Source organism: Narcine bancroftii, chromosome 1, assembly GCF_036971445.1.
Source record: "Narcine bancroftii isolate sNarBan1 chromosome 1, sNarBan1.hap1, whole genome shotgun sequence".
Taxonomy (NCBI): Eukaryota; Metazoa; Chordata; class Chondrichthyes; order Torpediniformes; family Narcinidae; genus Narcine; species Narcine bancroftii.
The window spans coordinates 383,254,236-383,276,239 of NC_091469.1; the positions used below are offsets into that span (position 1 = coordinate 383,254,236).

Below are 22,004 nucleotides of genomic sequence, written 5' to 3' on the forward strand. Positions count from 1 at the left end.
ACGTGCCAACTCCCAACAGCACTTCATTTTATGTTGATGAAAGTATTCTACTTGAAATGTTAATGCCATTTCGATGGATAGATGATGTCTGACCTGCTGAGTTCCAGCAGCGATTTTTTGCCTGCTCAACACTTTACTCCTGGCCATTCCTGGATGATCTCCTCCCAACTATGTTTGAAGTGTTTAGTTGCTCAACATATCTTGTATGGGAGCACTTTATGGAGAGCCTGGAGCTGGGCCCCATTCCCAGGACTGGGGGGTGGGGGGGGGGGGGGGAAATCAACCCTGTGTGCCGTAATGCCCAGCCATGAGGTATATTTAGAGTCACATTCCTCTCACTCCAACTCTTTGCTCATCCTAGAATTTATCTGCTCCACACACACGTTGCCAACTGAGCATTTGACAGCTGGGACCCCAGTTCCAGAATTCCCTCCTTAAATCCTCTACATCTCTCTCTCTCTCTTTCCTCCTTAAAAGCTCCTCCCTTAACCTATAGGTCACATGATGTGATTGGCCTGACAACCCTCTTGAGGGCAGGTTAACTTCCTTTGTTCATAGTTTGATATATTGACTCATTTTGAATTCTCCAGCAGTTCTCATTGTTGGATTGGCAGATGGCTCTACTGGAAAACTATACCTGTCAGGTTTTATAGAACATAGAAGAGTACCGCACACAAACAGGGTCTTTGGCCCACACGCGTGTGCTGAAGATGATGTCCAAATCAAACTAAAACTCTGCTTCTTGCACCTGATGTCTCTGCACCCCCTTCATATTCGTTGAACGCATATCATCTCAAACATCCCCTTAATATTTACTTGGAACTTAATTCCCTTTAATTCCTGCAGAATAGGTGAATATTTCTGATTAACCTGCTTGTGTCAATCAGAGAAGATTAAGAATGAGCCTAGATTCCCCAGATGTTTTCCCATCAAACGATTTTCAGCTTGAAAGCTTACCTCTGAGCTATGTAACTAGATTAACGGTGAGACTATCAAAGAGTAAATTAATTCAGGATTCAAAACGGGGCTCAGACATTTACATTTTTTCACCGTGGTTTGCACAATTACCATTCACTCAATTTAAATTGAGAATAATGAATCAGTATAATTTCATGAATTAATCTCCCAAGGAGTTCAGAATATGTTGCACAAGCAAAGAAAAAGGGGTAACTCCAAGGGTTTTAGATTTCAAGTCCTTTGTGACTAAAGTGGGATTTTTGGCGGCATTTGGTGTCAATGCAATGAGGCACGAATGGCAGAACTTTGGATTCATCCCACTGTAGCCCCACCTCATTCTCCATCAGTGAGAGGAAGCTGGGACATCCAGTGCTTCAGATGGGGAGAAGGGTCATTCATCAGTAACCCTCAATCTACTGGACCCACTCACAGCCAGCCAAATACTGAGGACCAGAACACAGAAAGAATGATGGCAAATGTGGCAGATCATCGAGCTCAGTACACAAATCTGCTGGAGAAATTCAGCTGCTCATGCAGCTTCCATAGGGAGAAAGGGTGACCAGCGTTTCAGGCCAGAGCCTTTCATCAAGAGACAAGCAAATACAGACAGTCGCCTGGATAAAATGGTGGGGGGGAGGAGGAGAGGAGGGAGGAAGGGCCAGGGGAAGGAGCAAAGGCCAACAGGTCACAGGTGGATACGGGTGGGAGGGTAGCAGTGAAAGAAGTCATGGGGAGAGAGCAGAGGGTAGCTCTCTGTTAGAAGGAAAGGAAGAGGTGAGGAGCTAGAGGAAAGAAGACAGAGGGATGAAGGAAAGAGAAACGAGGCAGGGGGTAAAGAGAAATAGAAGTCGGTATGAATGTTGTCTCGTTTGAGAGTGCCCAGACAGAATATTAGGTGCTGTTCTTCTAGATTGCAAGTAACATTGGTTTGGCACTGCATGAGGGCATGGACAGACATGTCAGTATGGGGATGATGTGTGGAATTAAAATGGTTGGCCACTGGGAGGTCCCTGTTATTGCCTGGACAGATTGAATGTGCTCAATGAAATGATCTTTCAGTCTGCATCCAGTCTCCTTGATGCAGAGAAAATTGCAACGGGAGCACTGGATGCAGTAGATGATCCCTACAGACTCACAAGTGAAGTGTTGATTCACTTCAAAGGACTGTTTGGAGCCCTGAATGGTGGTGAGGGAGAAGGTGTGGACACAAATGGAGCATTTCTTGTGGTCACAGGAGTAAGTACAGAGTGGGTGATTAGTGAGAAGGGATAAATGGACGAGGAAATTCCAAAATGAGCGGTCCCTATGGAAAATAAAGAGGGAAGGGAAAGGTGTATCTGACAGTGGAATCATCTCCTGCCTGGCAGATCTTATCAGTCTTAAGCACTTCCCTGAATGTGAAGAGTATGGAGACAATCCCCTCACCAGTATCTGCTGGGCTTGGTGCCCCCAAGGTGAGAGGTGCAGTGGTACCTGACTCTTGACCCCATCATACAGTGTGTCTGGGAGATGCAGGACATGCTGGGGTTCTGAAATTTTTAAAAAATTACTTCTCTTGTGATATCACCTGTCACATTGTTCAAATTACATTAGCATGCAGTTCAGTCCCTGCCAGAACCAATTTGCAGGCAGAAAAATATTACAGTTAGTGCAAAGCTATGCCAGTGCTAGTATCTCAAGTTGGAATCTGGCGCTGTCTGTTGGGTGTTCCTTCGTTCACGTAGATTTCATGCAGGTGCTCTAGTTTCCTCTCACATTCCAAAGACATACAGGGTTAGAAGGTTAATAGGTCACATAAGTGTCTCTGGGCAGCACTGGCTCATTGACTGGAAGGGGCTGCTACCATGCTGAATTTCTAAATTTAAAAATTGAATTTAAAAAAAACATGATAGTGACCAGAAAAAGTTTTTCTGACATGCCACAGAGGAGTCCCAAGCTCTTCTTCACAACAGAATTATGGGATCTTTTCAATTCCCCTGATACAACAGGTGCATCACTGACAATGCAGTGCTCCCTCGGTACTACTCTGTAGCTTCAGTTTGAATTGTTTCACTCCAGTCTGCAGAGCGACACAAACCCTTGACCGTCTTGCTCTGAGGCAGCTGTGCTCTCGACTGAGGGAGAACCAACCTGCTGGGAAACAATCAAAGCAAAATGCCTCAGACCATGAGAAATCCAAGATAAAAAGAGAGAATGTTGGGAATATTCTGCAAAGCAGTGGAGATAGAAATCTTTTAAATTTAAAATATACCAATTAACCTACTACCCCTGTATTTTAATTTTTTTTAATATTTTTAAAATTTTTCACACTGTGAACCATATCAACCAAAATATATACAAACGTATCTCATTAAATTTACACAGTGGTCTTTTTTCCACTTTTCCCCCTACCTTTCCTTCCCTCCCCTCTACCCAACCCCCTCCAAAACCCATAAATATTCAACATATACAATACAATATTTTCACACAAAGGAAAATAAACAAGAAAAATGCTTCATCTATTTATTACACACTGAATTTAGTCCTTTTGTCTTCTTATCATTTTCATTCTCATTTTAGGGGATGGAGGTCCAAGGCAAGCTCTCTCTGATATGTTCCATGAATTGTTTCCAAATTTGTTCAAACATTGTGACTTTATTTTTTAAATTATATGTTATTTTTTCCAATGGAATACATTTATTCATTTCCATGTACCATTACTCATGCTCTCTTCCATTTTCCAAGTTGACATTATACATTTTTTGCTATCGCTAAAGCTATCATAATGAATTTTTTGGCACTTTATCCAATTCAAGGCTTAATTCTCTACTTCTTATGTTACTTAAAATAAATATCTCTAGTTTTTTTGGTATGTTATTTTTTGTAATTTTATTTAGTATCTGATTTAATTCTTCCCAAAACATTTTCACTTTCTCACATGCCCAAATTGCATATAATGTTGTTCCCATTTCCTTCTTACAGCAAAAACATCTATCTGATAATGTTGAATCCCATTTTTTTAATTTTTGAGGAGTAATATATACCATGCGTAACCTTGTGTTTATTGTATTCTTCATAGTTCCAGAGCATAACTTTTCCCATAACCATATATACGGAGCGGAAACAGGCCATGTTGGCCTTTCGAGTCTGCACCGGTTCACCGGTTCATAATGCCCTCTTCACTTCATTTTTTATCTTAATGTTTAGATCCTTTTCCCACTTTTGTTTAGGTTTATAGTTTATTTCATTTTCCTTATCTTGCAGCTTAATGTACATGTTGGTTATAAATCTTTTGATTATCATTGTGTCTGTAATCACGAATTCAAAGCTGCTTCCTTCAGGTAATCTCAAACTCTTTCCCAATTTATCCTTTAAATAAGCTTTCAATTGATGATATGCAAACATTGTACCATGAATTATTCCATATTTGTACTTCAACTGTTCAAATGTTAATAAATTATTTTCCAAAAAACAGTTTTCTATTCTTTTGATTCCTTTTCTCTCCCATTCTCTAAAGGAAAGGTTGTCTATTGTAAAAGGGATTAGCGGATTTTGCGTCAATAGTAATTTTGGTATTTGATAATTCATTTTTTTCCTTTCTAAGTGGATCTTCTTCCATGATGCAGTACTGGTGAGTTTTTATATTGCACCAGCTTTTCATCCCACTTATAAAGTATATGTACCTTTTCCCTTATTTTATCTAGTTCTATCTTAGTCCAGTCTGGTTTTTCCCTTGTCTGGTAAAAATCTGATAAATTCCTTAATTGTGCTGCTCTATAATAATTTCTAAAGTTTGGTAACTGCAAACCACCTTGGTTATACCTCTCTGTTAATTTATATAACGCTATCCTCGGTTTCCCCCTTTTCCACAAGAATTTCCTTATTATTCTCTTTAAAAAATCTCATTAAAAAATCTCTCTGTTAAGGGAATTGGTAATGATTGAAATAAGTATTGTATCCTTGGGAAAACATTAACTTTAATGCAATTTATCCTCCCTATCAACATTAGTGGTAATTCTTTCCAATGTTCTAAATCTTCCTGCAATTTCTTTATTAGTGGCTGATAATTTAGTTGGTACAAGTGGCTTAAGTTATTATCTAACCAGATCCCGAGGTATCGGATTGGTTGTGCTTGCCATTTAAATGGTGATTCTTTTTTAAATTCTGTAAAATCTGCATTACTCATTGGCATCACTTCACTTTTATTTGCATTGATCTTGTACCCTGATATTTCTCCATATTCCTTCAATTTCTTATGTAATTCTTTTATTGATATCTCTGGCTCTATTAGGTATACTATGATGTCATCTGGAAATAAGCTGATTTTATACTCCTCCTTTATTTTTATACCTTTTATTTTATTTTATTTTCTTATCAGTTCTGCCAAAGGTTTATTGGTAAGGTGAACAATGAGGGGGATAGTGGGCATCCCTGTCTAGTTGATCTACTTAATTTAAAGTGACTCGATACATATCCATTTACCGTTACCTTCGCCAATGGTCCATTAATCCAATTTATATATTTTTCTGGTAGAGTGAACTTCTGTAATACATTAAATAAGTAATTCCACTCTACTCTGTCAAAGGCTTTTTCTGCATCTAGAGCAACCGCCACTGTTGTTTTCTTATTTCCTTGAACTGTGTGGATTAGATTAATAAGTTTGTAGACATTGTCCTCTATTCGTCTTTTCTTAATAAATCCAGTTTGATCTTGTTTTACTCTTTTAGATACACAATCGGCCAATCTGTTTGCTAAAAATTTTGCTATTATCGTATAGTCTGAGTTAAGTAGAGATATTGGTCTATATGATGCTGGTGTTAATGGATCCTGTCTTTGGTATTACTGTAATTATTGCATGAATCTGGCAAGTTATGTGTTTCTTCTATCTGGTTTATTACTTCCAGGAGAGGAAGAATTAATAACTCTTTAATGTTTTATAAAATTCTATTGGAAATCCATCCTCTCCTGCTGTTTTAATGTTCGGCAGCTTTTTTAATATATCCTGTACTTCCTCTATTTCAAATGGTTTTATTAGTTTGTTTTGTTCCTCTTCCTGCAATTTTGGCAGTTCAATTTTAGCTAAATGTTTCTCTCTTTTATCATCTTTCCCCTCGTTCTCAGTTTGATACAATTGTTCATAAAATTCCTTAAAATTTTCATTAATCTTTATTGGGTTATATGTAATTTGTTTGTCCTTTTTCCTTGATGCCAGTATCATTCTTTTAGCTTGTTCTGTTTTAAGCTGCCAGGCTAATATTTTATGTGTTTTATGTCCCAGTTCATAATACTTTTGCTTTGTTTTCATTATGTTCTTCTCCACCATGTAAGTTTATAATGTTTTGTATTTAATTTTTTTTGTCCACCAATTCTCTCTTTTTCATTATATCATCCTTTTTTACTAATTCCTTATCTGTACTTACTATCTCCCTTTCCAACTGCTCCATTTCCCGATTGTAATCTTTTTTCATCTTAGTCACATAACTTATTATCTGCCCTCTAATGAAGGCTTTCATTGCGTCCCATAATATAAATTTGTCTTTCACTGATCCTGTGTTTATTTCAAAATATGTTTTAATTTGGCATTCAATAAACTCCCTAAATTCCTGTCTTTTAAGTAGCATGGAGTTTAACCTCCATCTGTATGTTTTTGATGGGATGTCCTCCAATTCTATTGCTAATAATAGGGGTGAATGATCTAGCTTTATACGCAGTTTTCCTAACTCTCCCATGAATATGGGCTGACAACAAAAACATATGAATCCTTCTCTCTTGGGTGTTGCCTCCTCCATATATCCATAAGTTTTATTTCCTGCATTGATTTAACCATAAATTTGGCTATTTTATTCTTTTTACTTGTCTTTTGTCCAGTTTTATCTAACATTGGGTCCAAATTAAGGTTAAAATCCCCTCCTATCAATATATTTCCTTTTGCAATCTTCAAAAAAATATCCTGCATAAACTTTTGAACCTTCTCATTAGGTGCATATATATTGAGCAAATTCCAAAATTCTGAGTATATCTGACACTTTATCATTGCATACTTCCCTGCTGGATCTATTATTTCCTCCTCTATTTTGATAGGTACATTTTTGTTAACTAGTATGACTACACTTCTAGCTTTTGAATTGTAGGATGTTGCCGTTACGTGTCCTACCCAGTCTATCTTTAGTTTGTTACGTTCCGCTTCAGTTAGATGTGTTTCCTGCACAAATGCTATATCTATTTTTTCCTTCTTCAATAAATTTAGTAGCCTCTTCCTTTTAATTTGGTTATGTATTCCATTAATGTTTATAGTCATATAGTTCAACATGGCCATCTTATATCTTGCATAGACCTCTTTTCCACCTCTTTGCCACCTCCATCCCCCTTTTCCCCATTTTCATCTCTTAGTTTTCTCCTATTACACTTAATGTACGACAATACATTTAAGACATAAAGTACCCCCGCAGTTCCCACATGCACTAATACCTTAACCCCAAAAGTTCCCCCCCCCCGAGTTGCCCCATACCCCTTGCCGGGCAACCTTTTCATTTGGGGATTGCAATCTTGTTCACAGCGTCAACTGATTTTGCAGTGATGGTTATTCCCCCTCCACCCAGCCCACTCCAGAAAACACTTTTTTTAACACATATAGCAAAGATCTCTCTCTTTTCCCCCCTTACTCCCTTCCTTCCCTTCTCTTTTCCCTCTTTTTTCTTTACATATACATTGTTTTTACATCTTTATGTATGCTTTATCGCCGTTCTTCATACTTTTTACATCTCTTCATCTCTTCTCCTGTCCTGCAAACATTCTGCAAATTCTTGCACTTTCTCTGGATCCAAGAACAGTCTGTTTTGCTTCCTGGGTATAAATATTTTAAGCACGGCTGGATATCTTAATATGAATTTGTAACCTTTTTTCCATAAAGTTGATTTCGCTGTATTAAATTCCTTCCTCCTCTTTAAGAGTTCAAAATTATGTCTGAGTAAAAAAATATTTTTGACCCTTGTATTCCAATGGTTTATTATCTTCTCTAATTTTATTCCTTGCCCATTCCAGTATATTTTCTCTTGTCGTATATCTCAAAACTTTTACTAAGATGGATCTTGGTTTTTGATGTGTCTGTGGTTTCGGAGCTAATGTTCAGTGTGCCCTTTCTATTTCCATTTCTTCCTGCATTTCTGTCATTCCCAGGACCTTCGGGATCCATCCTTTTATAAATTCCTTCATGTCTGTGCCTTCTTCACCCTCCTTCAGGCCCACTATTTTTATGATGTTTTGCCTACTATAATTTTCCAACATATAAATTTTCTGAGATAACAACTTTTTTGTCTCTTTAATTTTTTTTGTCACATTCTTCCAAATTTTCTCTTAAGTCATTTACTTCCATTTCTACAGCTGTTTCCCGCTCTTCCACATTCTCTACTCTTTTCCCTATTTCTGTCATTACCAGTTCTAACCTTTGCATTTTATCTTCTGTTCTTTTCATTTTCCTTTTAATTGCATTAAACTGTAATGATAACCATTCTTTTAGTGATCTCATTTGTTCTTCAAAAAAGACTTTATCTATATTCTGTTCATCAGTTTTATTTCTCTTTGTCATCTGTTTTACCTTCTATTTCTCTGTGAAGATCTTGGTCTTCTTCTTCCTCTTCTTCTGTGTTTGTGTCTTCTTCTCTTCTTTGTGTCTGTATCTCTTCTGTTTTTCCTGATGAGCTGCTTGTATCTCTTTGTCGGGCCTCTTGTTGCTGTTCCTCCCCTCCTGTGCTGCTCGTCTGTTGTGCTTCCTGACGTTGGTCTTCTTGTCGATCTTTCCTCCATCTGTCTTCCACGTCTCTTTCGTCGCACCCTCCCCTGCCACCTTCCTCATCCTCCATCTGAGAGCCCTAGTGTCGGACGCCCCTCGGCTGCTCAATCTGTGACAACCCGCTCCTCTGCTGAGCCCCCCTCCCGCTGGTGTCCTCTTTTTTCTTTGATTGCGCACTTTTGTTTGGCTCCGAGAGCCATTTTTGTAGTGCATCGGCTGGTGGGTCGCGACTCTGTAGGGCAGGCACTGACCTCGTGGATCGGGCGCTCCTCGTCACCACAGCGTCCTGTTCCTTCCTGCAGGTAAGGCCTTCTTCTTTCTTCTCCGGCGACTTTTTTACTTCTTTTTTATTCCAGTTGTTCTTACTTTCTCCTTCTTGGAAGCCATCTTCTTTCTCTTCTCTGTATCTTTATCTTCTATTTCTCGTACTCTATTTTTGTTAGGCTTTGCTTTCTCCTAACTTTTTTTCCTATTTTCCTGGAGAGGATTGGATTTCCTGACCGGCCACTACTCCATCATATGACTCCTCTACCCCTGTATTTTTTGAAGGGTGAGAGGAAACCCACCCAGATGCTGGTAGAACATACAAATGCTCCTTACAGATACCACCAAATTTGACCCCAGGTTGCTGGTTCTGTAATTATATTTTGCTGACCGCTACATTAACTGAGCTACACAGTCAGTGCTGCACAAACTCTTTCAGATCAGAGATGTTTAAGGATTAGACATCTTTTTGAAATGATGTCCTCAAAATGTGCCTTATTGACCTGGATAATATTGCCTGTCATTGAGCAGACACTATGTTTTGAACTGCCTTTAATCTCCTCTCGGATATTTGACAACGCAACAGCACTACAGATTCTATTGGATCACTGATCGGCACAGTCTGGCACTGAACCCCAGGAAGAGACTCCAAGTCTGCCACTGATTCAGGAAGGAGCTGTTGAAGAGAGGAGGGTTTAAACAATTTGGGGCCAGAGCTTGAGCAGCCAATGACAAAGCCACTAGAGCAGGTGGGGGTGGGTAAGGGGCCGTAGGTAGAGGAAGAAGTCCAAGGAACATTGTGGGAGGCTGCGGGGATGACATGGTAAGAGACCATCAAGCATTTGGACATGAGGATGGGGAGAATGCTAAAACAGTGCACCACCACCATACTTTGGTTGTTTATTGTAACCTCTACATAGAGCACACATGTCAAACTCTGGCCCGCGGGCCAAATTTGGCCCGCGATATAATTATATTTGGCCCGCAAGATCATATCAAAAATGTATTGGAGGTGGCCCGCTGGCCGCTGCGCCAGTATAGCGCATGCACAGTAACCGCTGTGTCCCAGGGTGAGAGAGAGAGAGAAAAATCCTGGTCCTTGAAAAGTAGTGGTGGGTGGTTTTATAAACACGCTGTCATGTCCCCCCGCCCACCCCCCCCCCACCACAGCGCGGCCTGGCCGGTGTCAGGGGAAGCCAAGGCCGCTTCCCAGTGCCCGGAACCCCAGTGGCACAGCGTTTCTTGGAGCTGCAGATGGAGTCGGGACACCGGAGGGAAGATTGGGGCTCCCCGCCGGGTGATGGGGGCGCCGGATGGCGGCCGCCCTGCGCCTTCCCACCGGACCAGCGGCAGGTGCCCAGAGTACACGTGGAGAGTGAGGCTGGTCGGGCAGGTAGGGTGGAACCCCCCGCCAATCTCGGGAGTGGCGTGGGCTGGATCGGGATTAGTTGCGCTCACCTGCTCCTCCACCGCTGATCAGGATCCCATCGCGGTCCTGAGCGCAGAGACTGCCCTGGATAGGTCCTGGGACACCGGCACGGAAAGAAAAGGGGATCCGGGAGAAACTCAGCAGGTCAAGGGGGGTCCGGGAGAAACTCAGCAGGTCAAGGGGGATCCGGGAGAAACTCAGCAGGTCAAGGGAGGTCCGGGAGAAACTCAGCAGGTCAAGGGGGGTCTGGCAGAAACTCAGGGGGTGCCTGACCTCGCCAGGACCGTTGCCCACTCCCCCCTCCCTGCCGCAGGCCGACCCGCGACTCACGGTGACGGGGCCGCTGATCCGCCGAGATGCCGCCCTGCAGCGAGAGCCGATGCCCCCGCACTGTCGTTGTCCAACCCGATCGCCCGCAAACCCCGCTCTCCCGCACACAGGCCTGAGTAAGTATTATGAACTTTAATCTCAGGATAAAACGATCTTCCAATAGTTTCATGTCACAGTGATAAATATATTCCTGGTTAAAAATGGTCCTGCACCTGGATACAAGCTCATTAGGCATAAAACTTGAAAAGTGTGTCAATCAAAGGATATCTGTACCAATGGAAAAAGGGCATGGCAAATAACCCTGCTAGAGTTCATGCCCACAATCAGTCACCCATTTGATTGTTTCAGGAATCATGTTATTCTCCCACTTTCTCAATAGCCCTCAGATTTTACTATTCGACAGCACACTAGCAACATTTGACAAATCCTCTATAGAGAAATATTATTTATTGAATATTTAATTTCTCATTTGTTAATGCTTCTGGAAAGAGTTTATCCAAAACTATTATTAAACATTTATTTTAATAAGAAAAAGTTTAACATTACATATGTTGAAAGAAGAGAAAACATGCAGATGTTGTTGAAAATTTTCAATAAATATTTAGTTCGGCCCTCGACTTAGTCCAAGTTTTTAATTTTGGCCCTCCGTGAATTTGAGTTTGACACCCCTGACATAGAGCATAACAGTGGTTCTTAACCTTTCTTTTCACTCACATACCTCTTTAAGTAATCCCTATGACATCGGTGCTCTGTGATTAGTAAGAGATTGCTTAAGGTGGTAGGTCAGTGGGAAGGAAAGGTTCAGAATCACTGCTCTAGACCCAATTGTAAATGTGGACTCATGTTTTAAGAATAAATTGGATAGATATATGGATGGGAGAGGTCTGGAGGGTTATGGACAAGGTTTAGTTCAATGGGACTAGTGGAATGATGTTTCACCACAGAGTAGAAGGTCCAAATGTCCTGTTTACTGTGCTGGTGTTTTATGGTTCAATCAATGCCCTAAGCTCACCTGCCTGTCCTACAACATTCCTTGCATTGAAATAGATACACCCAAGAACATTTCCATCATGTTCAACCCTTTGATTTCTGACTTTACATGCTGTGTTCACATCATCTTTTTTTCCTCCTCCACTCCTCTATCTGCTCTTGCATTCTGGTTCCCATCCCCCTGTAAATCTAGTTTTAACTCCCCAGAGCAGCACTCACAAATCTTCCTGCAAGGATATTAGTCCCCCTCCAGCTCAGACACAAACTGTCCTATGGGAACAGCTTCAACTTTCCCTGGAAGAGAGCCCAGTGATCCAGAAACCCGAAGCCCTCTCTCCTGCAACATCTTTTTAGCCACGTGTTAAGCCACATTATCCTCCTATCTCTAACTTCATTAGCATGTGGCACAGGAAGCAATCCTGAGATCACAACCCTGGAGGTCCTGTCCTTCAACCTAGTGCCTAACTCCCTGGACTCTCTTTGCAGGACCTCATCACTCTTCCTTCCAACATCATATGGACCACGACATCTGACTGCTCACCCTCCCTCCTGAGCATGCTGTGAACTCACTTTGAGATATTTCAGACCCTGGTAACAGGGAGGCAACATACATCCGAGATTCTCGATTTCTTACGCAAAACCTCTTATTTGCTCCCCTAAATAGGGAATCCCCTATCACTGCAGCTCACCTCTTCTCCTCCCTTCCCTTCTTAGCCACAAGACTAGACTTTGTACCAGAGACCTGATCACTGTGTCTTGTCCCTGGTAGGTCATTCCCTACAACATTGTCAAAATGGTATACTTTTATTGAGGGAACAGCCACTGGGATGCCCTGCACTGCCTGCTCTTCCCTTTCTCTCTCCTGACTGTCACCCAGTTATCTTCCTCCTGCCTCATAGGTGTAATAGCATCACTATAACTCCTGCCTATCACTCTCATAGCCTCCTGAAAGATTCAGAGTTCATCCAACTCCAGCTCTAATTCCCTAACTTGGTTTGCAAGGAACTGCATCTGGATGCATTTTATTTTGTAGATGAAGTCATCAGGAATATTGCTGGCTTCCCTAACTCTCCACATTCTGCAAGAGGAGCATGTACCTGTCCCTGGCTGCCATTCCCACCATCTACAAAATATTTTAAAAAGCAAGAAACCGCTGTCCTTACCTTGCCTCAACTCATGCACCTTCTCCTCAGACTCTCCTCACCAAAGCCACGGGAAGCAAAGCTTCAAAATCCAACTTTTATACTGACCTTCTCCCATAATGGCCGCTCCCACAATGGCTGCTCCACTGTCCCTGCTTTACTTTAATTTGTTCCTGCTCCTACTCGCTTTCTCACTCTGCGACTTGATTGTTCTTCTGCCAATGCACTGTGGCCCGTGAATTAAACAATTCTCCCCGACCTGAATGTAGCTTTCTCGCTCTGTGATTTGATTGGCCTGCTGCTTGCTTCCTGAAGAGAAGGGGGAAAATGTGAAGTATCAGACCCTCTTTAACAGGAGGCTCTATTTGGGATTGCTGGCCTGCTGCTCTGTAACTGTTGGAATTAATACATTCCTTGGGAATAGCTCCACACTTATCTTTGCCATCTGCCTCCTGCTTGCTGAACTTTACACCCTCCTCATCGTTGACAACACAGGACAACATTTTCCCCTTAAGGTTGGAACTTATATTCAATTTTAAAATCCAACTATGACAATAAACCCTCTTGTGCACATTTTAACAGATGCAGACCTCTTCTTCCCTTCCCACTCCAAGACAACGATCCCTTGGGCCTGACAACAGCCAACAATGGGGAAAGGAAGGTCCATGCCACAGAAATTGTTACTTTTTTAGGGCAACTTTTGTGAGATCAGATTGCTTTATAATTGACTCAAAGTCCAGTTCAAAATAAATTTACCTTGAGTGGGATAGCTCAAGGCAGTTGGATTTCACCACAAAGGGCCCATCACTCTCCCTTCTCCCACCTCCCATCGGGGGAAGGCTGAGGAGTGTGAAAGCATGCACCAACAGGTTCTTCCCCTCAGCCATCAGTCTCCTGAATGAACCCCACAACAGTGTTATCATGCTGCCTTTGCTTGGTGCCAATTGATCTCCCTTTACATTGCAAACCTATACACTTTACACATCTGCATGAATGTTGCAGGTATACTGTTAGCCTGTTTACAGAAGAACTCTTCTTAATACACTTTCTTTTGTGATCAGGATTAATTTCAAATACTTCCCCAAAGAAAGATACTGCTGAGGTTAAAATTATAACCTTGTTTTTTTTGAAACCTCACTTTCATGCACCTCACCTGCTCTATGAATTTCAAAATCTCCAAACACCTATAGACGTGATAGAATGGGGGGATGAAAGGGAGAGGAGTGGCATTGCTTGTCAGGGAAAATATCACAGCTGTCCTCAGGTAGGGTAGAACAGAGGGCTCAGCTACTGAGACTATATGGATGTAACTGAGGAATGGGAAGTATATGACCACACTCATGAGGTTGTATTATAGACTGCCCAATAATGTTATGGACCCTGGACAATTTTATTTTCAGACCAGGGACAGGTCTGAACCTACAGTGGGAGAGAGTGGACCATGCTGTGAAGCGCTGAAGTGGTGTTGGGAAATAACAGCTGTCAGAAGCACGAGAGCCACACACTGGAAGCTGATGGGCTTGCGGAGAGCGCGCCCGCTATGGTAAACATCTCTCCACCTATCGGGAGAGCTGAAGGCACATGCTAGGACAGTTGAAGAGCCCAGCATGCTGAGTTTTGAACAGGTTAGTTGGTTAGTTGGTTGGTCAGAGGGCAGTCAGTCAGAAGGTCGGTCTATGTGTGTGTGCTCACCCGGCAGCTTCAGCAAACAAGAGGCTGAATTACTTCCTTCACAGGTTCTAGCGCTGCCATCCATAACTGTCTGTCAGTGTGCTCACCCAGTAGTTTCGGTGGGAGAAAGGAGACTGAGCTACTTTGACTGTGGATGGCAGCACTGTTGTTCTGACAGCAGTTTGGCGCCACTGATACCCATAGTGTATAGTTGTATGAGTCTAACCTGGGCTTCCCCAGCCCCCTTCCAAGAGGAAGACTTCGTATGATATGAGTCACTTGACAACCCAAGACAGGGTATTTAGAGGGGAAGACTTGTATGACAGAAAGTCACCTGTTAACTCTAAAGTGGGCTTCGGAGGCGTGAACCTCATGTAGTGACAAGGAGGTCGCTGGGTGAAAATTCCCGTGTGAAGAAATCAAAGGTGGTTGTTGCCACATTCGAAACTCAGGAGAGTCGTAAGTCTACAGTGATCACGGCCATCTGCCTCCATGTCCAACTAAAAGACCAGTGTGCAACCAAACTAAGAATCCCAAGCCTGGAGACCAGACCCTGTGAGCTGTCCCTTTTTGATGGATGGACTTGACGTGACTGACTTGAGGTTTTGTTTGGGGAATTTTATTTTGGGGCATTTTGAGCTTGGACTGTAATGGTCTGGGGTTTTTTTTCCCACATACACCTTATAAACAGCTGTTGTTAACGCAGAGTTGCCATAAAGTCTTATGCTCGGGTGTTAAATTTATTGAGGTAATTCTATTATTGTTAATTTATTAATAAATTTTGTGTTAAACTTAACCCATCTGTTTATGTGTCTCTCCAATTTCTGCTGATGAGGGTGTAACAAGAATCGGAGGAGCAAATCTGCAGAGATATAACAGACGGCTCCAGGAAACAAGGCTATGGTAGAAGGAGATTTTAACTTTCCACATATTGACTGGGACTCCCATACTCAAAAAGGGCTGACGGCTTGAAGTTTGTCATAAGTGTTCAGGAAAGTTCTATAAATCAATATATAGAGGGACCAGCTAGGGAGAATGCAATACTGGATCTCTTTTTTTATGGAATGAGACAGGACAGATGACAGAAGTATGTGTTGGGAACATTTTTGGTCCAGTGAGCATAATGTCATTAGTTTCATTAATTATGGAGAAGGATAGATCTGGGCCTTGGGTTGAGATTCTAAATTGGAGAAAGGCAAATTCTGAGGAAATGAGCAAGGATCTAGAACAGTAGTTCTCAACCTTTTTCTTTCCACTGATGTACCACTCTAAGTAATTCTTATGTCATCGGTGCTCTGTGATTAGTAAGGCGTTGCTTAAGGTAGTATGTGAGTGGGAAGGGAAGATTGAGAATCACTGCTCTAGACCCAATTGTCACAGAAATATTTTGCCTGAGAAAAAATGTCATTGGCCCATTTCCTTTGGAGTTATGAAACCATACTTATAACGAGTCAATTAGTTACGATTAAAACAGTGGTTTTCAAACTTTTTCTTTCCACCCACATACTACCTTAAGCAACCCCTTACTATTCACAGAATACCTATGGCATAGGGAATACTTAAAGTGGTATGTGAGTAGAAAGACAAAGGTTGCGAACCACTGATCTAGGATGTGTGGATTGGGATAGGTTGTTTTTGGGCAAGGATGTATGATGAACTTCAAAGGTAAAATTTTGAGAGTACAGAGTTTGCATTTTCCTGTCAGGATTAAAGGTAAGGTTGGTTTTCGCAGGATAATAGGGATCTGGTTCAGAAGAAGAGAGAGGTGTATAGCAGGTATAGTCAACATGGAGCAAATGAAGTACTTGTGGAGTATAAAAAAATGCGAGAAAAACCTTAAGAAAAAAATCAGGAAGACTAAAAGAAGACATGAGGTTGCTTTGGCAGACAATGTGAAGGAATATCCTAAGAGTATATTAAGGTATATTAAGAGCAAAAGGATAGAAATGGACAAAATTGGTCCCCTTGAAGATCAGAGAGGTCGGCTTTGTATGGGACAAAAAGTATTTGCCATCTTAAAGCAAATAACAGTGGATAAATTCTCAGGGCTTGACAAGATATTTTTTCAGACCTTGAAGGAGGCTAGTGTAGAAATTGTAGGGATTCTGGCAGAAATATTTAAAATGTCCTTTGGCACAGGTGTGGTGCCAGAGGATTGGAGGATAGCTCACCATGTTCCATTGTTTAAAAAAGGCTCCAAAAATAACGCTGGACATTATAAGCCAGTGACTCTGACAGCAGTAGCAAGTAATGATTGGAAGGTGTTCAGAGAGATCTAATATACAATTATTTGGATAGCCAAAAAGCAGTTAGGGATAGTCAACATGGCTTTGTCCATGGTAGGTCATGTTTAACTGATTTTATAGAGATTTTTGAGGTGGTTACCAGGAAAGTTGATGAAGGAAAGGCTGTGGCTGTTGTTACATGGACTTTAGTAAGGCCTTTGACAAAGTCCCACATGGGAGGTTAGTCAAGAAGCTTCAGAACTAGGTATTCATGGGGAGGTAGTAAACTGGATTCGACAATGGCTGGATGGGAGAAGTCACAGAGTAGTGGTAGATGATTGCTTCTCAGACTGAAGGCCTGTGACTAGTGGTGTGCCTCAGGGATCAATGCTAGGACCATTATTGTTTGTCATCTATATCAATGATCTGGATGATAATGTGAAAAACTGGATCATCAAGGTTGCAGATGAAACTAAGATTGGAGGTGTTGTGGACAGCGAAGAAGGTTTTCCAAGCTTGCAGAGAGATCTGGAACAGCTGGAAAAATGGGCTGAAACGTGGCAGATGGGATTTATTGCAAAGAAGTGTAGGTGTTGCATTTCAGAAGGGCAAACCAAGGTAGAACATATACAGTAAATGGTAGGGCACTGAGGAGTGTGGAGGAGATGGTGAACTGTACTGCTCGTAATCTGCTGGAGGAACTCAGTGGGTCAAATGCATCTATGGGAGAAAGAGAATGGTCATTGTTTCCCTCCCGAACTCTTCACCAATACTGGATAAAGTTAGTACTCAACCTAAAACATTGACCCACATTGTTGTTTGGAGCGTGTTGCTCCAAATTCCAGCATCTGCCATCTCCTGCGTGTCTCCACTCCTGCAAATATATGGTGGTCTGCTCTGCCAAGGAATCTGAGGGGAAGCAGTTCTGGCAGATACTATCAGACAGGTTTCTTGATTTAGCACAGTTGCCAGGGGGAAAATGGAGGAAGGAGCAGAATGTGGTAAAGTTAATGAGAAACATGAATGTTTCTGTTCAAAATAAAAAGTTTTTGAACATAATACGTGTGTGTGTGTGTGTGTGTGTGTGTGTGTGTGTGTGTGTGTGTGTGTGTGTGTGTGTGTGTGTGTGTGTGTGTGTGTGTGTGTGTGTGTGTTAAAGAGAGAGAGCATGTGTACATTATATACAGGTTATGTGGGTGTGTTTATCTTTGTGTGCATGCACTTCTGCATGTTTCCACGTGAGGCATGTACATGCATGTGTGATGGTGAGTGTGGCTGACTTGGATAAAGTCCAGAACGTCAATGCATTTCCTTCTCTGATCAATGGAACTTTAGCATATTCCAGCAAAAGAGACTGACTGAGCCCCGCATACAATTTACTCTCCCTACATTATTTCAAGTTCAAGTTTATTTATCATCTGATTGTACCTGAACAACCCAACAATACAGCATTCTTTGGTCCACAGTGCAAATAGTGCAAACACACATACAGACAAGTACAGTTTCCCATTTAGAGCCTCTTTTCTTTGGCTTGGCTTCGCGGACGAAGATTTATGGAGGGGGTAAAAAGTCCACGTCAGCTGCAGGCTCGTTTGTGGCTGACAAGTCCGATGCGGGACAGGCAGACACGACTGCAGCGGTTGCAGGGGAAAATTGGTTGGTTGGGGTTGGGTGTTGGGTTTTTCCTCCTTTGCCTTTTGTCAGTGAGGTGGGCTCTGCGGTCTTCTTCAAAGGAGGTTGCTGCCCGCCAAACTGTGAGGCGCCAAGATGCACGGTTTGAGGCGTTATCAGCCCACTGGCGGTGGTCAATGTGGCAGGCACCAAGAGATTTCTTTAGGCAGTCCTTGTACCTTTTCTTTGGTGCACCTCTGTCACGGTGGCCAGTGGAGAGCTCGCCATATAACAGGATCTTGGGAAGGCGATGGTCCTCCATTCTGGAGACGTGACCCATCCAGCGCAGCTGGATCTTCAGCAGCGTGGACTCGATGCTGTCGACCTCTGCCATCTCGAGTACTTCGACGTTAGGGATGTAAGCGCTCCAATGGATGTTGAGGATGGAGCGGAGACAACGCTGGTGGAAGCGTTCTAGGAGCCGTAGGTGGTGCCGGTAGAGGACCCATGATTCGGAGCCGAACAGGAGTGTGGGTATGACAACGGCTCTGTATACGCTTATCTTTGTGAGGTTTTTCAGTTGGTTGTTTTTCCAGACTCTTTTGTGTAGTCTTCCAAAGGCGCTATTTGCCTTGGCGAGTCTGTTGTCTATCTCATTGTCGATCCTTGCATCTGATGAAATGGTGCAGCCGAGATAGGTAAACTGGTTGACCGTTTTGAGTTTTGTGTGCCCGATGGAGATGTGGGGGGGCTGGTAATCATGGTGGGGAGCTGGCTGATGGAGGACCTCAGTTTTCTTCAGGCTGACTTCCAGGTCAAACATTTTGCCAGTTTCCGCAATGCAGGACGTCAAGCGCTGAAGAGCTGGCTCTGAATGGGCAACTAAAGCGGCATCGTCTGCAAAGAGTAGTTCACGGACAAGTTTCTCTTGTGTCTTGGTGTGAGCTTGCAGGCGCCTCAGATTGAAGAGACTGCCATCCGTGCGGTACCGGATGTAAACAGCGTCTTCATTGTTGGGGTCTTTCATGGCTTGGTTATGTTTAAAATAAATATTATTAATAAATAAATAGTGGCGTCTCAGAGAGTTGTTTTTAAGTTTAAGCTTAGATATACAGCATGGCAACAGGTCATTTGGCCCATGAGTCCGTGCCACCCAATTAACCTACAACCGGTACATTTTGAACAGTGGGAGGAAAGCAGAGCCCCTGAGAAAACAGCACGGGATTGTTGGCGCTGTAAAGGTGTTGTGCTAACATTTATGCTAACCATGCCGCCTTAATATAACAGTGTACATTATGTGCGGGTACACATGTACCCACTGCCCATGAGAAAAAGCACTGCCCATGGGAAAAACCTGTTCCTCAGGCTGGTAGTTCAGGCTCTGATAATTTCAGTTTCTCTTTCCCAAGTGGAGTAACTGGAAAATACTGCGCAAGGGATGGTAATGATTCTCAACGATTTTACCATGTTATTTTAAGACCTGCTTTATAGCTTTTTTTTCTAACTGACAGTAGGCTTGTATGTGGCAACTATCTGAATGCTTCTCCATTGAAGGGATGTGGGGCTTTCTTATGAGTCCAGCCTGTGATATCCAATCCAGAGTACATCCAACTTTGTCCTCAAGAGGGCAGCATTGAACCAACTTCATCAAGGGCAAGGTACAATCAGATGAGGTGGATGTGTCAGTGTGGTATGGGAACTGCTTTGCTTAAAATCAGAAGGTGGTGAATGTATCGCAGAACATCACACAACTTTCCTCCCCTCCGTGAACATCCACACCTTCTACTGCCTAAGAAAGGCAGCCAATGTACTGAAAGATCCATCGTACCCTGCACACACTCTATTCTCAAGAATGTGAAAGCATGCACCAATCGTTTCTTCTCTGCATCCATCAGGCTCTTGAATGAACCTTACAACAGTGCTCTCAGCTACCATTGCTATATACTAATTAATCTTTCTCAACGTAACTGTGCACTTGCCCTATTTTATATGGCTGCATGAATGTTAAAGCTAACTGGTGGACTGCACATGGGAATAAATGTTCTCACTGTACCAGGAACAAGGTGACAATAAACTTAAAACTTGATGTGAACAGGAAGGTTCAAACGCTCGGTATTCAAGGTGAGGTTGTAAACTGAATTCAACATTGGCTATGCGGGAGCAGCCAGAGAGTGGTAGTGGATGACTGTTTCTCAGGCTGGAGGCCTGTGACTGGTGGTGTGCCTCAAGGATCAGTGCTGGGACCATTGTTGTTTGTCTCCTATATCAATGATCTAGATCACACATGTCAAACTCTGGCCCGCGGGCCAGATATAATTATATTTGGCCCGCAAGATCATATCAAAAATGTATTAGAGGTGGCCCGCTGGCCGCCGTGCCAGTATAGCACATGCACAGTAACCCAAGGTGAGAGAGAGAGAGAAAAATCCTGATCCTTGAAAAGTAGTGGTGGGTGGTTTTATAAACACAATGTGATGTACCCCCGCCCACCCCCCCACCGCAGCGCGGCCTGGCCGGTGTCAGGGGAAGCCAAGGCCGCTTCCCAGTGCCCGGAACCCCAGTGGCACAGCGTTTCTTGGAGCTGCAGATGGAGTCGGGACGCCGGAGGGAAGATTGGGGCTCCCCGCCTGGCGATGGGGGCGCCGGCCGCCGGCCGCCCTGTGCCTTCCCACCGGACCAGCGGCGGGTGCCCGGAGTACACGTGGAGAGCGAGGCTGGTCGGGCAGGTAGGGTGGAACCCCCTGCCAATCTCAGGAGTGGCGTGGGCTGGATCGGGTTTAGCCGCGCTCACCTGCTCCTCCACCACTGACCGGGATCCCAGCGTGGTCCTGAGCGCGGAGACTGCCCTGGAAAGGTCCTGGGACACCGGCACGGAAAGAAAAGGGGGTCCGGGAGAAACTCAGCAGGTCAAAGGGGGGTACGAGAGAAACTCAGCAGGTCAAGGGGGAGGGGTCCAGGAGAAACTCAGAAGGTCAAGGGGAAGGGGTCTGGGAGAAACTCAGCAGGTCAAGGGGGGTCCGGGAGAAACTCAGCAGGTCAAGGGAGGTCCGGGAGAAAATCAGCAGGTCAAGGGAGGTACGGGAGAAACTCAGCAGGTCAACGGGGGTCTGGCAGAAACTCAGGGGATGCCTGACCTCGCCAGGACCGTTGCCCACTCCCCCTCCCTGCCGCAGGCCGACCTGCGACTCACGGTGACGGGGCCGCTGATCCGCCGAGATGCCGCCCTGCAGCGAGAGCCGATGCCCCCGCACTGTCGTTGTCCAATTCGATCGCCTGCAAACCCCGCCCTCCCGCAAACAGGCCTGAGTAAGTATTATGAACTTTAATCTCAGGATAAAACGATCTTCCAATAGTTTCATGTCACAGTGATAAATATATTCCTGGTTAAAAATGGTCCTGCACCTGGATACAAGCTCATTAGGCAAAAAACTTGAAAAGTGTGTCAATCAAAGGATATCTGTACCAATGGAAAAAGGGCATGGCAAATAACCCTGCTAGAGTTCATGCCCACAATCAGTCACCCATTTGATTGTTTCAGGAATCATGTTATTCTCCCACTTTCTCAATAGCCCTCAGATTTTACTATTCGACAGCACACTAGCAACATTTGACAAATC

At 43.3% G+C, this 22,004-nt stretch overlaps 1 long non-coding RNA gene across 2 annotated transcripts in view; it reads right to left on the minus strand.

Annotated features, from left to right (window-relative positions):
* Nucleotides 1-22,004, minus strand: part of LOC138751347 (uncharacterized) — a 209,538-nt gene that overhangs the window by 107,076 nt on the left and 80,458 nt on the right. The window contains exons 3-4 of one of the 2 annotated variants that reach the window (XR_011349851.1): nt 12,989-13,189; nt 2,372-3,087 (exon numbers count right to left, since the gene is read on the minus strand). This is a non-coding gene — a long non-coding RNA (uncharacterized lncRNA). Of the gene's footprint in view, nt 1-2,371; nt 3,088-12,988; nt 13,190-22,004 lie in introns of those variants that run through there. The other variant, XR_011349852.1, reaches the window with a different exon arrangement.